General features: G+C 42.4%; 1 protein-coding gene across 1 annotated transcript in view; it reads right to left on the bottom strand.

The window, feature by feature from the left end:
• Positions 1–16,748, bottom strand: part of LOC126188249 (pyrroline-5-carboxylate reductase 3) — a 166,243-nt gene that overhangs the window by 135,534 nt on the left and 13,961 nt on the right. The gene's annotated exons all lie outside the window — the stretch shown is intronic.

Below are 16,748 nucleotides of genomic sequence, written 5' to 3'. Positions count from 1 at the left end.
ACTTGGCCAGAATCTACACATTTATGCATTTCTTCTATACGTATGATAATTTATTACCGCTGTCCCAGACGGGTCGCCCGACTGTAGAGACTTAGTGCTGCCCGTACGAAGCAGGGGTGAATCGCTAGTCGTCTACATTGCACAACCGAATGGGCAAAAATGGAATGAAACACTACTCTGATCAGTGACCAGTAGGGGGGAGTGTTGTAGCTTGGAACACTTTTCAGACTTTCGACTCTAGCCAGACCTGTAACACAAATTTAATATATTTTCATATTCAGTTTTTAAATGATGGTATTCACTTTTTATGTGCAGCAGTCTCTTTCTGTAATTCTACAATTACTCTAGAAGATTAAGGTTCTTCGAATGTGAGAATATGTTCCTAGGTACAGCATGTTTACGTACATAGGAGCAAACATTTTATTGAAAGCATTATAATTGAAAAAATGTTATTTACACTCTACGTAGACGTCTATCTGTTACAATATTACTCTATCAGATACCAATAATTGGTAAGTGAAATAAAGTAAAGCCGAAGTTCTCTCAGAAATCAGTTAAAAGTTAAATACCTTTTGAAACTGAAGCTATTGGAAACTAACACATATTTTCGTTTTCTACACAACTGCTTGGACGATAGCAAAACTCGGTTACTTTGCACCATATACACCATAGTAAAAGACCTGCTTTTGTTTCAAGTTCATGACGAAGTACAGTTTAACCATCCACACGTTATACAAACAGCTTTAAAAATATATAGGATTACACTTGCCACAAAAATCTGTAACTGAATGATTAACAATTTGCTCCAAATAGCTTTTAACACTTTATACAGCACGTAAATGTATAGAACTCGAAATGTACTTTAAGACAAATAAAAAAAAGATGCACCACGAAGGAATTATCCAAACCAGACGGAAATCTGTGCATGTGATGTACATGTACAGACAAATAAATGATTATAATCTCAGAATTCAGAATGGATTCAAGAGAAAGGCTTCACAAATTGAGCAAGTTAGTAACACGCTGGTCCACCTCTGTTCCTTATACAAGCAGTTATTTGGCTTGGCACTGAATGACAGAGTTGCTGCATGTTCTCCTGAGGGATATAGTGCCAAATTCTGTCCAATTGGTGCACTAGGTAGTCAATCCCTAAGTGGTTGAAGGATCCTGACCATACTCCTCGAAATGTTCTCGTTTAGGGAAATATACGGTGACCTTTCTGGCCAAGATAGGGTTAGTCAAGCACGAAGATAAGCTATAAAAAGTCTCTCTGTTTTTTAACAGGCATCATATTGCTGGAACATAAGTACAGGATGGCTTGCCGCAAAGGGCAACAAAACGGGGTTTAGAATATCGTCAACGTCCGCTGTGCTGTAAGGATGCCGCGAATGAGAACGAAAGGGTTCCTGCTAAGAAAAGAATAATACTGTACAGTAAAAGAAAATATTCGTGGAAACATGGGCCATGGACGCTTACCATACTGGCGTGTTGTGAGAAAGTGCGAATGTGAGACGAGCAGGCCGGCCTGGGTGGCCGAGCGGTTCTAGGCGCTACAGTCTGGAACCGCGTGACCGCTACGGTTGCAGGTTCGAATCCTGCGTCGGGCATGGATGTGTGTAATGTCCTTAGGTTAGTTAGGTTTAAATAGTTCTAAGTTCTAGGGGACTGATGACCTTAGAAGTTAAGTCCCATATTGCTCAGAGCCATTTGAACCATTTTTTGAGACGATCAGTGGACGGACTACGGTCACAATCCAGTAACGAAGCATGGAACACTTTACACATGAATTGGGGTGCAAAACTTCAGGACAAATAACTTTCGCATGACATTTCACTGGCAAGTTATATAACTCAATGAAACTTGTACCGTACATAGAAGGAACTGCTACAGTATAGTACAGACAGTAAACTAAAGTAAACTAAACCCCGTCCGAAGAGGCGTTGGAAGGCCCAACAGTACTGACCAGCCGCCGTGTCATCCTCACCCACAGGCGTCACTAGACGGGGATGTGGAGGGGCATGAGGTCAGCACACTGCTCTCCCGGCCGTATGTCAGTTTACGAGACCGGAGCCGCTACTTCTCAATCAAGTATCTCCTCAGTTTGCCTCACAAGGGCTGAGTGCACTCCGCTTGCCAACAGTGCTCAACAGACCGGATGGTCACCCATCGAAGTGTCAGCCCAACCTGACAGTGCTTAACTTCGTTGATCTGATGGGAACCGGTGTTAGCACTGTGGCAAGGCCGTAGTACAGACGGTAACTGAAAGGAATACATAATGAAATGGACAGGGATGATGATATTAATTAAAGAAAATAAGTAGGGTAAGGTGGGATAAATCCGACTGGGTGGGTAAACCCGACCGCCCTCTATTTGTGAGAAATGGCAAGGCGGAGCGATTTCGTATTAGTGTTACCATATAGAGCATTCGAAATAACGGAAATGTCACCTTGACAGCTTTGCCGCATTTGACATTTATACGCACAAAAGACAACAAGTGTGTTTTCGATTGTTGCGATTTAATTTTTGTGCGAATTGCATCACTAGATTTACCTTATTAAATAAAATGATCGCAAAACAAACGGTAAGTGATTTTTTTCGTGCATTTAGTGACCTATTCAATGTAGGTATCGTTCTTGTTGGAAATTTCGTGTAAATTGTTTCTAAGTGTGTTAAATGAAAAATGGCATGGTGGGGTAAATCCGACCGCTAAATGGTGGGGTAAATTCGGCCGCATATTTTTTATCGTTTATGTGTATGGAATTATTTATTTATGGAAACAAAGGAAATTCTTGATTATTTTTAGGAAAATGGTACGAAGTTACAAACGTAAAACGACAAAACGCAATCAAAACGATACTTGCGGAGCAGTTGCTGCAATGCAAATGGGAATGTCATTACGAGCTGTCGCTCATGATTTTGACATTCCGAGATCGACATTGCTGTTGCACCACTGTGAAATGAAATCATCTTTTTTCAATTAAAATTTACATTCATTTAACTTTCAGTACATTTAGTACTCTAAACATTGTTATTTTTTGAATACATTTTGTTCATTTATGTAAAAAGCATAATTGCTTATAATTATTTCCCTAAAAAACAGTTCATTTAGAACTATTTTTGTGCAAAATCAGCCAAAAAATAGGGGGTCGGATTTACCTTGTTAACGGCAAAATGGACGTTTTTTAAAATACGGATATCTCGAAAACTATTGATGGTATAACAAAAATATTTTGCAAACAGTTGCTCCTTTATACACTACTGGCCATTAAAATTGCTTCACCACGAAGATGACGTGCTACAGACGCGAAATTTAACCGACAGGAAGAAGATGCTGTGATATGCAAATGATTAGCTTTTCAGAGCATTCACATAAGGTTGGCGCCGATGGCGACACCTAAAACTTGCTGACATGAAAAAATTTTCCAACCGATTTCTCATACACAAACAGCAGTTGCCGGCGTTGGTTGGTGAAACGTTGTTGTGATGCCTCGTGTAAGGAGGAGAAATGCGTACCATCACGTTTCCGACTTTGATAAACGTCGGATTGAAACCTATCGCGATTGCGGTTTATCGTACCGCGAGATTGCTGCTCGCGTTGGTCGAGATCCAGTGACTGTTGGCAGAATATGGAATCGGTGCGTTCAGGAGGGTAATACGGAACGCCGTCCAGGATGTCCAACAACACTTATCAGTCAGTACCAAGCCAAATAACTGCTTGCATTAATGGCCAGACGTGGACCAACGCGTTATCGACTTGCTCAGTTTGTGAAGCTCCTTCTCTTGATTAAGCCACCTAATTTTTCTGAAAATGTAATCATTTGTTTATTTGTACATGTAAATCACATCTACCAATTTCCAACCCATTAGGATGATTCCTTTGTGGTGCGTTTTTCACAACAGCAACATAAACTGTAAAATATGGCCGGCCGGTGTTGCCAAGGGGTTATAGGCTCTACAGTCTGGCAACGCGCGACCGCTGCGGTAGCAGATTCGAATCCTGCTTTGGGCATGGATGTATGTGATGTCCTTAGGTTAGTTAGGTTTAATTAGTTCTAAGATTTAGGGGACTGGTGACCTCAGATGTTAAGTCCCGTAGCGTTGAGAGCCATTTGAACCATTTGTAAACTATGGCGGAAACTGCTTACATCACTTTAGTGCGCTTTCCTTTATGTGACTCTAAAATCAGTAACTAGACTGAAGCACCTGCCAAAAACTATCATGTGTTCCTAGGTACACTATTCTCCCCTACTACATAAAAGTATTGCTTGATCACAGAACTTGACAGTGATACGATTACTGCAATAAGGACTACGCTGCCAATGGCCCAAGAGAAAGTGTACAGGTAACACACGTAGCCTTGTATCGGTACTGTTAGTCTGGTCTCGAGAATAAGCAAGAGAATCGTATAGCAGTAGGTATAAACACAAAAGGCGAGACCATACCGCACGTCCTTTGTGATTGGATGACTGCTCATTGGTTATTTGCATAATATGAGTTATTTCCCGTTAATTAATTAGAGCTTGTAGCATTCTCTCCTATTGTATAGTGGGTGCACCTTTTGGTAAAGTAGCAGTGGATCACTTTCCTTGAACCAGAAAAAAACTCACGGGTGACACTTAGTTTCGTAGAAGTAGTAGAAATCCTCTATAATAGACTTAATTGCTTTGACAACCGGTATTTCCTACCAGCATACATGAACGGCAGATTATTATATTCAAAATACCAATTCATATGCATAATACTCGATACCTTTAGGTATTACTGGTGTTGAATATGAGAAATATTCGTGTATTGATAATAATCCGGCGATTCAATGTCTCCTCACTAATGAGCTTTTTAAGTATAAATAGTTTTAAGCAACGCCTTATAAATAATAAAATCATTTGCGATACAAGTTGTTTTTGACGATGAGCAAAGAACAGAAATTACTTTCTTGGAGTAATCAACTGCCATTACAATAGAAAACTATTTAAAAGATAGTAAAGAGTTATTGGACACTAATGTGAATCTACTACCTTACTGTTCTATAGCAACGTCAATGGCCTAAGAAACGTATCTATAGTTCACTTGTACCATCACAAGAACGCTCTCTCAACGGTAGGTCACGAAGGACCGTTAATCTAAAGAGATAAGCACATGCGTATACAAACAAATGACAGTGAAGCGACTCTGTTGCAATGGTATATTTATATAACACATCGTAACCTACTCTCTATCTATAGTACGTAAACTTAGTTGACCTAGCACCTCTGATAATTGAATGGCGTCTCGAAATAGCGTGACCTAGAGTCTTCGCTCCCTGCCTCGTTCGATTTCTGTTTACGAATCCCGTGTACCTTGTGAGTGCGGAATCAACCACAGCAAAACAGTCAGACCGCCGACGTAGCTAGTGGTGATGTACAGTGCACGATGGTTGGACTGGAAGCGCTACAAATAATTTTAAAGACGAAAGATTTGTAGTGAACCCACGGGTCTGCCATCTATAGACATCATAGGTTTCTGAGGTACTTGACAGGATAAATGTTAGGCGTAAAATAAACGTTGTCTGTTAAAAATATAATTTAATTATGAAGATTGTGAACGAGACGCTGCCTTATATGTTGATGCGCTTCAGGAATTTCAGTTCAAAATGTTTTTCTTTATTGTTATTTCATCACCCTTACTAACACTGACGAGAGCAGTAGGCAGTCAACGATAACGCTTATAACCATTCTTCAGCCAGTGAGATCTAAAACGTACATAATAATTAAAAGACTTTAAAAACATTTCAAAATGTGTGTTGTTTAAGGTAATACATCTACATATTGCTTTTAGTTTTTATCACAATGTGAAAACTAATTTTTATGAGAATATAAATCACATTGTTAACTCCACCTGGTATTTGCCTTTATTAATGGTGATGGTACACGACTTTGGTCTGTTGGGGAGCTGGGATGGACAGAAAATAAAGAATTTTGTTGATGCGAGTAAGTAGTGTATGACGAGGGTTTTTGTGGGAGACTTTTCTAAGAAGGACGTGGTACGGAAGTAATTGGGAAGAGGGCCCTGAACCAAGCTATGGGAAAGGGGGGGGGGGGAGGGGAGGGAGAAGAGAAGAGCGAGTAGAAGGAGCCCTGGCATGCAGAAGAGAGGTAGTGTTCTACCAGTTGGAAGGGGGAGTGAATAGGTGAAAGGATGGAAAATTGTCGATACAACTGCAGCAGAGTACGACGATTGGCATTGCGGGATGAAATGATTGGGTGATTACCGTCGAGTTTGGGGAAGTATAGATAACATTATGTGTTCGATGTGAGAGCGGAGAAAATGAAAGTTAATAAGTTCATTTGGGATTCGAATGGGTAAGATTAAACAGATACGGAAAGTGGAGCAGAGTGGATGCATTCCTGGATTTACAGGAAGCGACGTCGTTTCTTGATTAGCGGAAGGCATTCGATGCAGTTCCGCGTGGCACCTAATGAACAAAATACGAGTGTTCGGAATATCAGACCAGCTGTGTGATCGCATTCAAGAGCTTCTAGCAAATAGAATATATGAGGGTAATCCCAAAAGTAAGGTCTCCTTTTTTTTTATAAGCACATAGACCTGTTTATTTCTACAATGGTTTACATCAGTTTACAGCTTGAACATTTAGCTATTTTTCGACATAATCACCATTTCTGTCGATTCATTTTTGTAGACGCTGTGGCAGTCTTTGTATGCCCATGTCATACCAGTTCGCCACCATGCTGTTCAGAAAGTTATGAACCTCTTCTTTCACCTCGTCGTCGGAGCTGAATCGCTTTCCGGCCAAATGTTCTTTTAACCAGACCAGAAAGTTGTCCTGTTCGGCTGCAAGGCGGTGAAGAAATGCGCGGGAAGCATTAACTCGTTGCCGTATGTGGTCTTCAGTCAGCATGCGTGGCACCTATCTTGCGCACACCTTCCGGTAGTTCAGTGTTTCCGTTAAAATTCTGTGAGCGCTGCTTCGGGAAACCTCAGGAACCAACGTGCAGAGATCATCGAGGGTGATCCGCCGATCTTCACGCATGCTTTGCTCAACCTTCAACACTGTCTCCTCAGAATTTGACGGTCTCACGCTCCTTTGTTCGTCGTGAATTTCGGTCCGACCAGCTGCAAACTCTCTACACCACTTACGAACATTTCTGAGATCCATGCACGACTCAACATGCATTTCCGTCAATTAGCGATGGATTTCAATCGGCGCAATGCCTTTGCGTTCAAAAACCGAATAACTGCGCGCAATTCGCACTTGGCGGTAACATCCAGCGGGGCCTCCATTCTCAACGGCTGCCAAGCCAAGACAGCCCCTGAGCGCGGCGTGCGCATGTTTACATACAGCGCGTGAAGCACTCTTCATAACAGTGTGACCAACTGCCACATAAACAGAGTTCTGTACTTATAAAAAAAATAGGAAACCTTACTTTGGGGATTACCCTCGTAGTATGTCATTCTCAACGGAGAGAAATCTTCCATCGTAAAAGTAACTACGGGCGTACTCCAAAAGAGTGTTATAGGATTAATATTTTTCATAATTATGTAAATGACCTAGTGGATGGTGTCGGGAGTACCAGGAGGCTTTTCGCGGATGGTGTTGTCGCATACAGAGAAGTCACAACGCTGGAAAATTGTAATGAAATGGAGAAAGAACTGTCGAGAATCGACACTTGGTGCGGGGTTTGGCAATTGCTCCTCAACAAAAACAGATGCAAAATACTGCGCATTTATAGGCAGAAAGGCCCATTATTGTATGATTACACGATTGCAGAACAATCACTGGAAGCGGTCACATTCATTAATCTAAGAGTAAGTGTACAGAGCTATTTAAAGAGCATGAAGAGAAACAAGCACATAAAATTAATTGCAGGTAAGGCAGATGCCAGACTGAGATTCACTGAAGAATTCTCAGGAAATGCAGTTCACCCACAAGAAGATGGCTGACGAAACCAATACCTGAATATTGTTTCTCAGTCTGGGATCAGTACTAGATAGAAGTGATAGAGGAAATAAAAAAAAGATTAAAAGAAGAGCAGAACATTTGGCTACGGGTTCATTTAGTAAGCGCGAAAACGATACGCAGCTAACGCCAGTGGCAGTTTCTGCAAGAGAGGCGTTCTGCATCATGGTGTGGTTCACCGTTGAAGTTCCGAGGGTATACGTTCCTAAAAGAGATTCAATATACTGCTACATCTCACCAAAAGATCATCGACATAACACTATAGACATTCGAGCTCATACGGTGGCTTACCAACATTCGTTACTTCCGCGAACTATTCGCGAGTGGAACGGGAAAAGAGAGAAGTGACAACGGTACACAACGTACCCTCCGCTAAACGCCATAAGGTGGCTTGCAGAGTGTAGATGTAGATGTAGAGAGATATAATTATAATGAACCAGAAACCCGGGCGAGGTTGGTGTACTTGAGGGTAAGGTCATATCAAATGTAGAGAATGATGGAGGGATGAAATCTCTATTTTCAGCCAATTAGTAAATTTAGTCTACTGTGGGCTTTTTCTTGGATGGTTATTAGGTATGGTTTTCGTATTAGTTTTCTGTCTAGACTTAGTCCGACGTATTTTAGTGTGTTAGTTAATTCGATAGGTTTCTGTCCACATCCGCTGCGAAAGTATAAACCGCAGAAAGAGCAAGAGTCATCGCAAGCTGTGCAATGAATATACAGGGTGTCTCAAACCTTTTCGGTAAAATTGAAATGGGCGATAGTGGGTTCAGAACTGTTTGTATGGTATCTGCCGTGAAATGAAATGAGCGTATGTCATCGTTAGCTGGGAGGCCTCCCCATCCGGGGAAGTTCGGACGCCAAGTGCAAGTCTTATTTCAATCGACGCCACATTGGGCGACTTGCGCGCCGGTGATGAGGATGAAGCGGTGATAAGGACAACACCCAGTCCCCGAGAGGAGAAAAATTTCCAACCCGGCCGGGAATCGAACCCGGACCCGCTTGCGTGGGGGCCGAGCACGCTACCACCCAGCTAAGCAGGCGGACGGTATCTGCTGTCTTATGGACGTATACAGCGTTTATTGCATTACAATAACGTAGCTCATAGTAATTGGTCAAAGTGACGTCAACCAGTCTCAGTGCATGCATGGCAAGTTCTGCCAGACTTTCTCGTAGACCCATGGACACCATACTGTAGCAGGAGACAAGCGGCCTGGACCCTAGCAAGCAGGTCTTCATCCGTTTCTAAGGGGGTTTCATAAACCAACGCCTGGATGTAGCATCAGAGGAAAGAGTCCAGAGGTATGACCGTAGCGAACCTGCGACCGTAGCGGTCGCTCGGTTCGAGACTGAAGCGCCTAGAACCGCTTGGCCACATCGGCCGGCTGATGATTTTGTCATTGTGTTAGTAGAAGGAGGACACAGAACGGAAAGAAAAGATTTCATTCGTCAGTCACTGTTTGTTACATGAGAGACCGCAGAGGAGTCACGTGTTTACTTAGTTTTGGAATATCAGAACAGACGTTTGTGTAACCTCTTCTCCTGACGGCGGGATGGTGGTTTGCGTGCTGCTATTTTGTTACTATTTGGCCAAGTTCTGTAGATGTTATATATAAGGGGCAGTCAAATGAAAACGAGACAGATGGAGAAAAGTAGTTTTTTTTTTGTTTCAAGCGTAATCGCCATAACCGTTAATGCATTTATCCCACTGTGAGACAAGAGGGTCAATGCCTTAATGGAAAAATATTTGCGGCTGCCTACAGAACCAAGACTATTCCCAGCCGTGCACTTCTTCGTCCGAGGCACATCGACGGCCATATACGTCTTTCTTCAGGATCCAGCAACTTGGAAATCGCATAGGGCGAGATCGAGATTGTATGGAGGATGTGATGGGCTTCACGGAGAAACTTCTGCATCTTAGTCGAAACAACATTGGCATGTGGACGGCGACTATCCTGTAACAGACTGATGTCGGCCGTTAATATTCCTGACCGTTCGGACTTGATGGCGCGTTAATTTTTGCTACGTGTCCACTTACTAGCGTGTGTGAATTGTGTCGCCGTGTTCCAAAAAATCATTGAGCAGCGGGCCCTGGCAGTAGGAACAAACGGTCATCATGATTTTCCCAGAACTTTGGATTTTTCCGATGAGGGGGAATTCATGTGCTTTCATTGTTGGTTCTGACGCTTCCTCTCCGACTCAAAATGATGACACCATGTTTCATTTCCCTCTACAATACGGGACAGGAAACTATATTCTTCATTGTGGTACCGTTCCAGGTGCCGCAGTGATGTCTATATTCTGTTTAACTGCTGCTCCTTCCACAGGCTGTGGGGAATCCACCGTAGCAATGACAGAAGGGTTGGTTACACAATGAGCCTTCCCTGGCCGACCTTATCGAAATCGTTTGTCCCACGCAAACATCCGTTCACGTGACACACTGTGACCGTCGTACACAGAGACGTTCGGACATGAATTTCACTTCCTGACACTCCTTCCGCAGTCAGAAACAGCACTATCCCTCGCTATTTCTTTTTCTCGGCCTCCACAATGAAGTCGGACGTACACGTGGCTCACGGACCGCACCTCGAGCACGTCCAACAAATGACACAGCAATGAAGGTTCGCGCTGTTTCTGAGTCCCAATAGAAGGCACTTCTGTACTCACACCTGTCTGCGTTGCCAACGTCCGCGCCATGCTTGTTATATAGTCTGTCTCGTTTTCATTTGACTTCCCTTATAGTTGAATTCATCTTCGAATGCTCTTCCCAAAGACACAGGGAAAGTGTTAAGTTCCATTTAAAAATAAATCGGTATCGTAATTAAGCAGATACAAAGTTTAAAAATTATTTGCGTACGTCAGAAAATTTGCTACCCTCTATGCCTTAACTTATCGGAAATCGCACCTCGATATACTCTGTCAGTCAAAATGTTTGGAGACTGGATTAATAAAAAGTAGAGAAAATTTAAGCTGCTGGTTTCAGTGCTTCAGATGTTTTACATAGTCTCCCTCCACTTGAGTGCAACGTACAGAACGTTCATATAACCGTGTGAAACTGTCAGAAAAGTACTTCTTTGATATGTTTCTTCAACTTGCGCGTCACATTGACTTTAATGTCAGTAATGTCGCCAAAGCGTAGACCTTTCATGAGAATTCCTGCTCACTGTTGCTTTGTGGTAGCTTCGCATTCATAACACCAAGTCTCGTCACCTACGATGAATTTTTTCAGAAAAGAGTTGTCCGCGTTTTGCATTTCAATCCAGTCGTGGGAGGCGTCCACGGATCGGTATTTGTTCGGAAGTCAAGATGTAAGAGACAAAATTTACACACACTGTTCCCTTCTTCAAAACATTCTGGAGAATCATTGCTGAGAATTCTACGCACCAGTTACCAAAGTGTGATATATTTACCATAACATGTTTCGTGACTACATTATCACATTATTAAATGCTGTAAAACAAGGAAAGAAATTCTTGAGAATCAGCCACCAACTTATTTAAAGTGTGGCGTTAGGTTTAATGTTTTCTGTTGGCCATTATACATGGACGCACACATAGCGACATAGGTCCAGTGCTGGTTTTTAGAATTCGCAGGGACTTGCCATAGAATGTTCAAAGATTTTACGATAGACAATAGCATCGTTGGGGACTGCGAGATATGCATCACAGGATAATACTGTCTTTGGTACGTGAAGCCAGCTGCCTATACTTTCCAACTGACCTTTGTGTGAGTGTTATGTACCTACGTGATCAGTTGAAGCAATAGCTTCATTGTTGACAATGCATGTTGACTGCTGGATTTTTTCTCTTCTCGGTACGTAGAAGCTTTAAGGTATGTTGCACCACATGACCATATAAATATTTACATCTGTGTCACTAGATGTAATGCTGTGATGCATTGATTAATTTCCTTGTTTTACAAGACTTGTTAACGGGATAATTTAGTTCCGTACATGTTGTTTTGAGAACTGGTGCATGTAATACTCATTACTGATTGATGAGATAGTTGTACAATGTCTTCACAATAGATATTCTGGAGAACATTTTGAACACATGGTTTAGAGATTTTGCACCATTGCAACTTGTGACACAACAACGTTGACACAGTAAGGTCTCATGCCTACGACTTAACAGTGTCTGCTCACAAATGACTGGTCGAATGTACATCTGTTTTTTACATTTGTTAGTTCAAGGTGCCACCGCAGTTACTATGCTGAGTCTCTTGTACGCCAGGAATAACATCAGTCTCGTAACTTTTTGGACAGACGCTGTATGTACTCGTTTTCGATATATTTCGGATGGCCTGTCTTAGCTGCCTCGCCTTGCAGACTAAAGCTAACGCCTTGGAATGAGCGACAATGACAAGTACTTCTAAGATGTAAACAGTACTTTATAACTGGATTGCATCTTTAAGTATTCATTTATAGACATAATCCATCTGACTTGGTGTACTTACAATTACGTTACGCTCATCGATTTCACTTGCTCTTCTTCGTAACAAGTGTCGCATTCGATTGTCCATCGAGATTTATACAGGGTGTTACAAAAAGGTACGGCCAAACTTTCAGGAAACATTCCTCACACATAAAGAAAGAAAATATGTTATGTGGACATGTGTCCGGAAACGCTTTCTTTACATGTTAGAGTTCATTTTATTACTTCTCTTCAAATCACATTAATCATGGAATGGAAACACACAGCAACAGAACGTACCAGCGTGACTTCAAACACTTTGTTACAGGAAATGTTCAAAATGTCCTCCGTTAGCGAGGATACATGCATCCACCCTCCGTCGCATGGAATCCCTGATGCGCTGATGCAGCCCTGGAGAATGGCGTATTGTATCACAGCCGTCCACAATACGAGCACGAAGAGTCTCTACATTTTGTACCGAGTTGCGTAGACAAGAGCTTTCCCAAATGCCCCCATAAATGAAAGTCAAGAGGGTTGAGGTCAAGAGAGCGTGGAGGCGGTCCGCCTCTACCAATCCATCGGTCACCGAATCTGTTGTTGAGAAGCGTACGAACACTTCGACTGAAATGTGCAGGAGCTCCATCGTGCATGAACCACATGTTGTGTCGTACTTGTAAAGGCACATGTTCTAGCAGCACAGGTAGAGTATCCCGTGTGAAATCATGGCGCTGAATCGAGGAAGTACAGTACATACTGACGAAACTAAAATGAGCTCTAACATGTAAATTAAGCGTTTCCGGACACATGTCCACGTAACATCTTTTCTTTATTTGTGTGTGAGGAATGTTTCCTGAAAGTTTGGCCGTACCTTTTTGTAACACCCTGTATATTAATGAATTTATTTAACCTAGCAATATTTAGGTGAATGCCGAGATGGTTCCTGTGAAAAGGACGCGATCTATTTATTTGCCTGTCCTCCTCCAATCTCAGCTTGCATTCCGTCTCTAAGGAGCTTGTCGTCGGCAGGGCGTTATATATATAGTGTACCACTGTCGGACGAGGCCGCATATTAACAGACCGCAAGAACAAAAGGAATGAAGAGCACACGCTTGAAACGAGCATGTTCGACGTAGAAAGTGACTCGTTTCCTGTTCAAAGAAACTACGCCCTGGGTTTATCTACATAAAAAAAGAAAACCGAAATCTCGGTAGACTCACTGAAGTTTGAACAGCGCTCCTTCCAAAGGAAAGTCCAATGACTTAAGGAATGCGTTACAGTTTGTTTTAATAGCGCCTTTATCGCCCTATTTTCTTTATTAAATTGTTTTCTTTCTTCGTATAATGAAATCTGGTTTTCTGTACAATTAATAACTTTAAATATTAAAAATAATAAATAAACTGCACTTCAAAAGCTTAAACCTTAAACAATCTTCTTGAGAGCCAACTCTATTCTAGTAAACATGAAGTACTACGTTTTCTCGAAAACTAAAATTCCCCCAGGAATCTAATGTTCTTGGAGGCTAAGAGCCCGATTTTGGCCATCTTTAAAGTAATAGTATTCTCAAAATCAAAATATAATTATGCACTTACTACGGTGTTAAAGCTGTCAGTAGGTCATTCTGGAATTTGTTTCTGTAGTTGTCTCTCGTGTAAAATAAAACCGGAATGGGGTGAAGCCTGTGCTTTTTAAGCGCATCTATGACTACATCGTACCACGCGGCACTGAAATTTGCTGGCAAGGCACAGGACTGAATGTTTTTCCATAATTAAGGTCAGTATATGAGAGAGTATTTGAGTTGCGTATGGTGTCGCGGGATGTTCCCAATCAGTAGTTGATGAATCTACGCTGTTGCTAGCTCGATTCTCGAAATCTCTTCTCTGATGTACGAGGGCGTGCTGAAAAGTAATGCCTCCGAATTTCTTGTGTGAAAACTCTTAAAAGCTTTTCAAATTAAAAAGAAAACATTATCAGCATTCTACGTCTTCATTATTCGTGTCTATATATTTGTTGCCCTCTGCCACTAGAGGGCTTCCCATTGTAGCGTGTAACATAACTGTGTGTAACTTAACTATGTAGGTGCGTGAAGAACTGTGTGCTGCAATAGAGTTTCAAATTCGAAGAGATCGTCCACACCTGGGGCACCCTCTCCTCCAGCATCACAGTATCAGACCACATAGGAGCGCTGCTACATCGGCAAGAATCCGACGGTTTGGTTTCACTGTCACCGAAGGTCTTTCATACAGTCCCGACTTGGCCCCATCCGATTTCCGTCTGTTTCCGAAACATAAAGATCACCTTCGAGAACTTCACTTTCATAGTGATGAAGCTGTACAAGCAGAGGTGAGGTTGCAACTCAATAAAGTCAAACATTCTACAGTGATGGTATCAACAAATTGGTCTCACGTTGGGAGAGATGTGTTCGTTGTGGCTTGTTGAGATATAAATGTGTAGACGCGAAGGTTAAAGAAGGAGAACGTTAATAACGTTTGTCTTATTTACAAAGCGTTAAGACTTTTCACATTAAAAATTCGGAGGCATTACTTTTCAGCACGCCCTAGTAACTGGTTTAGTATCCCGTTGATTGGGTGATGCAGGCAAGAAGAGAGATATTACCAGGTAACCACGAGAGAGTACACAATAACGTTTGGCTCTGGATAGCAGCTGAAACGGTTTTATAAAGCAGGCAACTAAAATATCATCTCGATCCGATGGAAGTTTGTCACTAACGCAATAACTGTTCTTCGAAGTACTGTCGGCTACCGTAAGAAACACTGCCTTAGGCAAAATCTGTACATGTGGCACTGGCGATGTTTTAGCCTCAAACTCGCACTGACGGGCGAGCTGCTGGGTATCGCCCTAAAAAGAACGTCCAGTGGAGGCGCACTAGGAAGTGATGCTAGTGTCATGTGCCTCACAGAGGCCAACTCGTGCTAGCAATGTGGCATCCTCATGTAGTTCAGCGGCTGTCACAGGCACGAAACTTAAAGAACATCTTCCAGAACTTCACTTTCGTAGTGATGAAGCAGTGCAAGCAGAGGTGAGGTTGCAACTCCACCAATAAAGTCAAGCACTCTACACTGATTGGCGGCGGCTGAGTTGCAGGCGCCTGGCCAGGACGGCAACCCACAGCACTCAGTTACGTGGGGTGTGGCGGGATCCTCAGGCGCCAGCGAGATGTCACAAATGGAATCTAGGTGGAATAGGCCGATATAACTGGGCGGGCGCTCCCCTCTAGAGGCTGGCATCTGTTGGTATTCTGGTCTCTGTGGGCGGATGGGGATGAAACAAAGTCTCAACAACCGGATCTTGCAAGTATTTTAGATATACAGCGTGAATCACCTAAAACTTGCATCGCAAATATTGCAGGAATGGAAAGTGCTATTGCTATGTGGTTTTCACGAAATGGAGTGGTAGTCAGCCGCTCGTTTTGTTAGCCAATCAACAGATTGTAATAATACTTATAAAGTGTATGTTTTGTGCAAAAATACACTTTTTTTAACGGCATAATGGCTATTGACATTAACAAACTAAAAATATGTCAAAATAAGAATATTAGTAGTGTTTGTTGCAGAATTCTAGTGCAAGTCGGTTACGAGATATCAGACTTTCAAAAATTCCCACACCAATATTTGTACGGTCCCTATGGTAGCACACACTAAACAACGACACAAGTGTATACACTAGTTATGTGGACTCTAACTAGTAACGAGACAACCGACCATCACAGTTTGTATTCAGAATGACCACCGACAGCGGCAGTACACGCTCCCGGTCTAGTATAGAACGACTGCTGCACATGCGCTAGCATTTCAGTGGAGATGTTCGAGCACTCTGCAGTAATACGTCGTCGCTTATCATCGGGTGTAGTGGTATGTCCTTGATGACGGCGTCTTTCAGCTTTCCCCGCCGAAATAAAAGTCTGCAACCCTCAAATCCGGGGAAGGGGCCAATCAAGACACAGGACCCCTGCATCCACTCCAATGATTTGGAACCAGTTCGTGAAGACATACTGTAGTATTTCGTGCACTACGGCCTGGACAACCGTCATGTTGGTACCATAGGTTTCTCCTAGTCTACACAGGAACGTCTTCTAGCATCCGTGGAAGATTGTCTATTACGAGGGACGTTTGAAAAGTCCGTGCAAAGTCCGAGAGACGGCACCACCGGCGTGTATCGAGGTCCTGTTTAGTTAGTAGCATCTTTGGAATGAACACACACAAAGTTACAGCCATATTGGTCTATTTCTTTGTGTTTGGCATTCGTGTGAATCAAGGAAGTCGTGTGATAGTCAAAAAATGGACGAAGAAGAATTTCGTGTGGTGTTTAAACATTACTTTATGAAAGGCAAAACGCCTCAGGAGACTAATGAGATCCTTTATAAA

This window comes from Schistocerca cancellata, chromosome 5 (assembly GCF_023864275.1).
Source record: "Schistocerca cancellata isolate TAMUIC-IGC-003103 chromosome 5, iqSchCanc2.1, whole genome shotgun sequence".
In the NCBI taxonomy this organism is placed as follows: Eukaryota; Metazoa; Arthropoda; class Insecta; order Orthoptera; family Acrididae; genus Schistocerca; species Schistocerca cancellata.
This window is presented reverse-complemented; position numbering and strand designations above follow the sequence as displayed.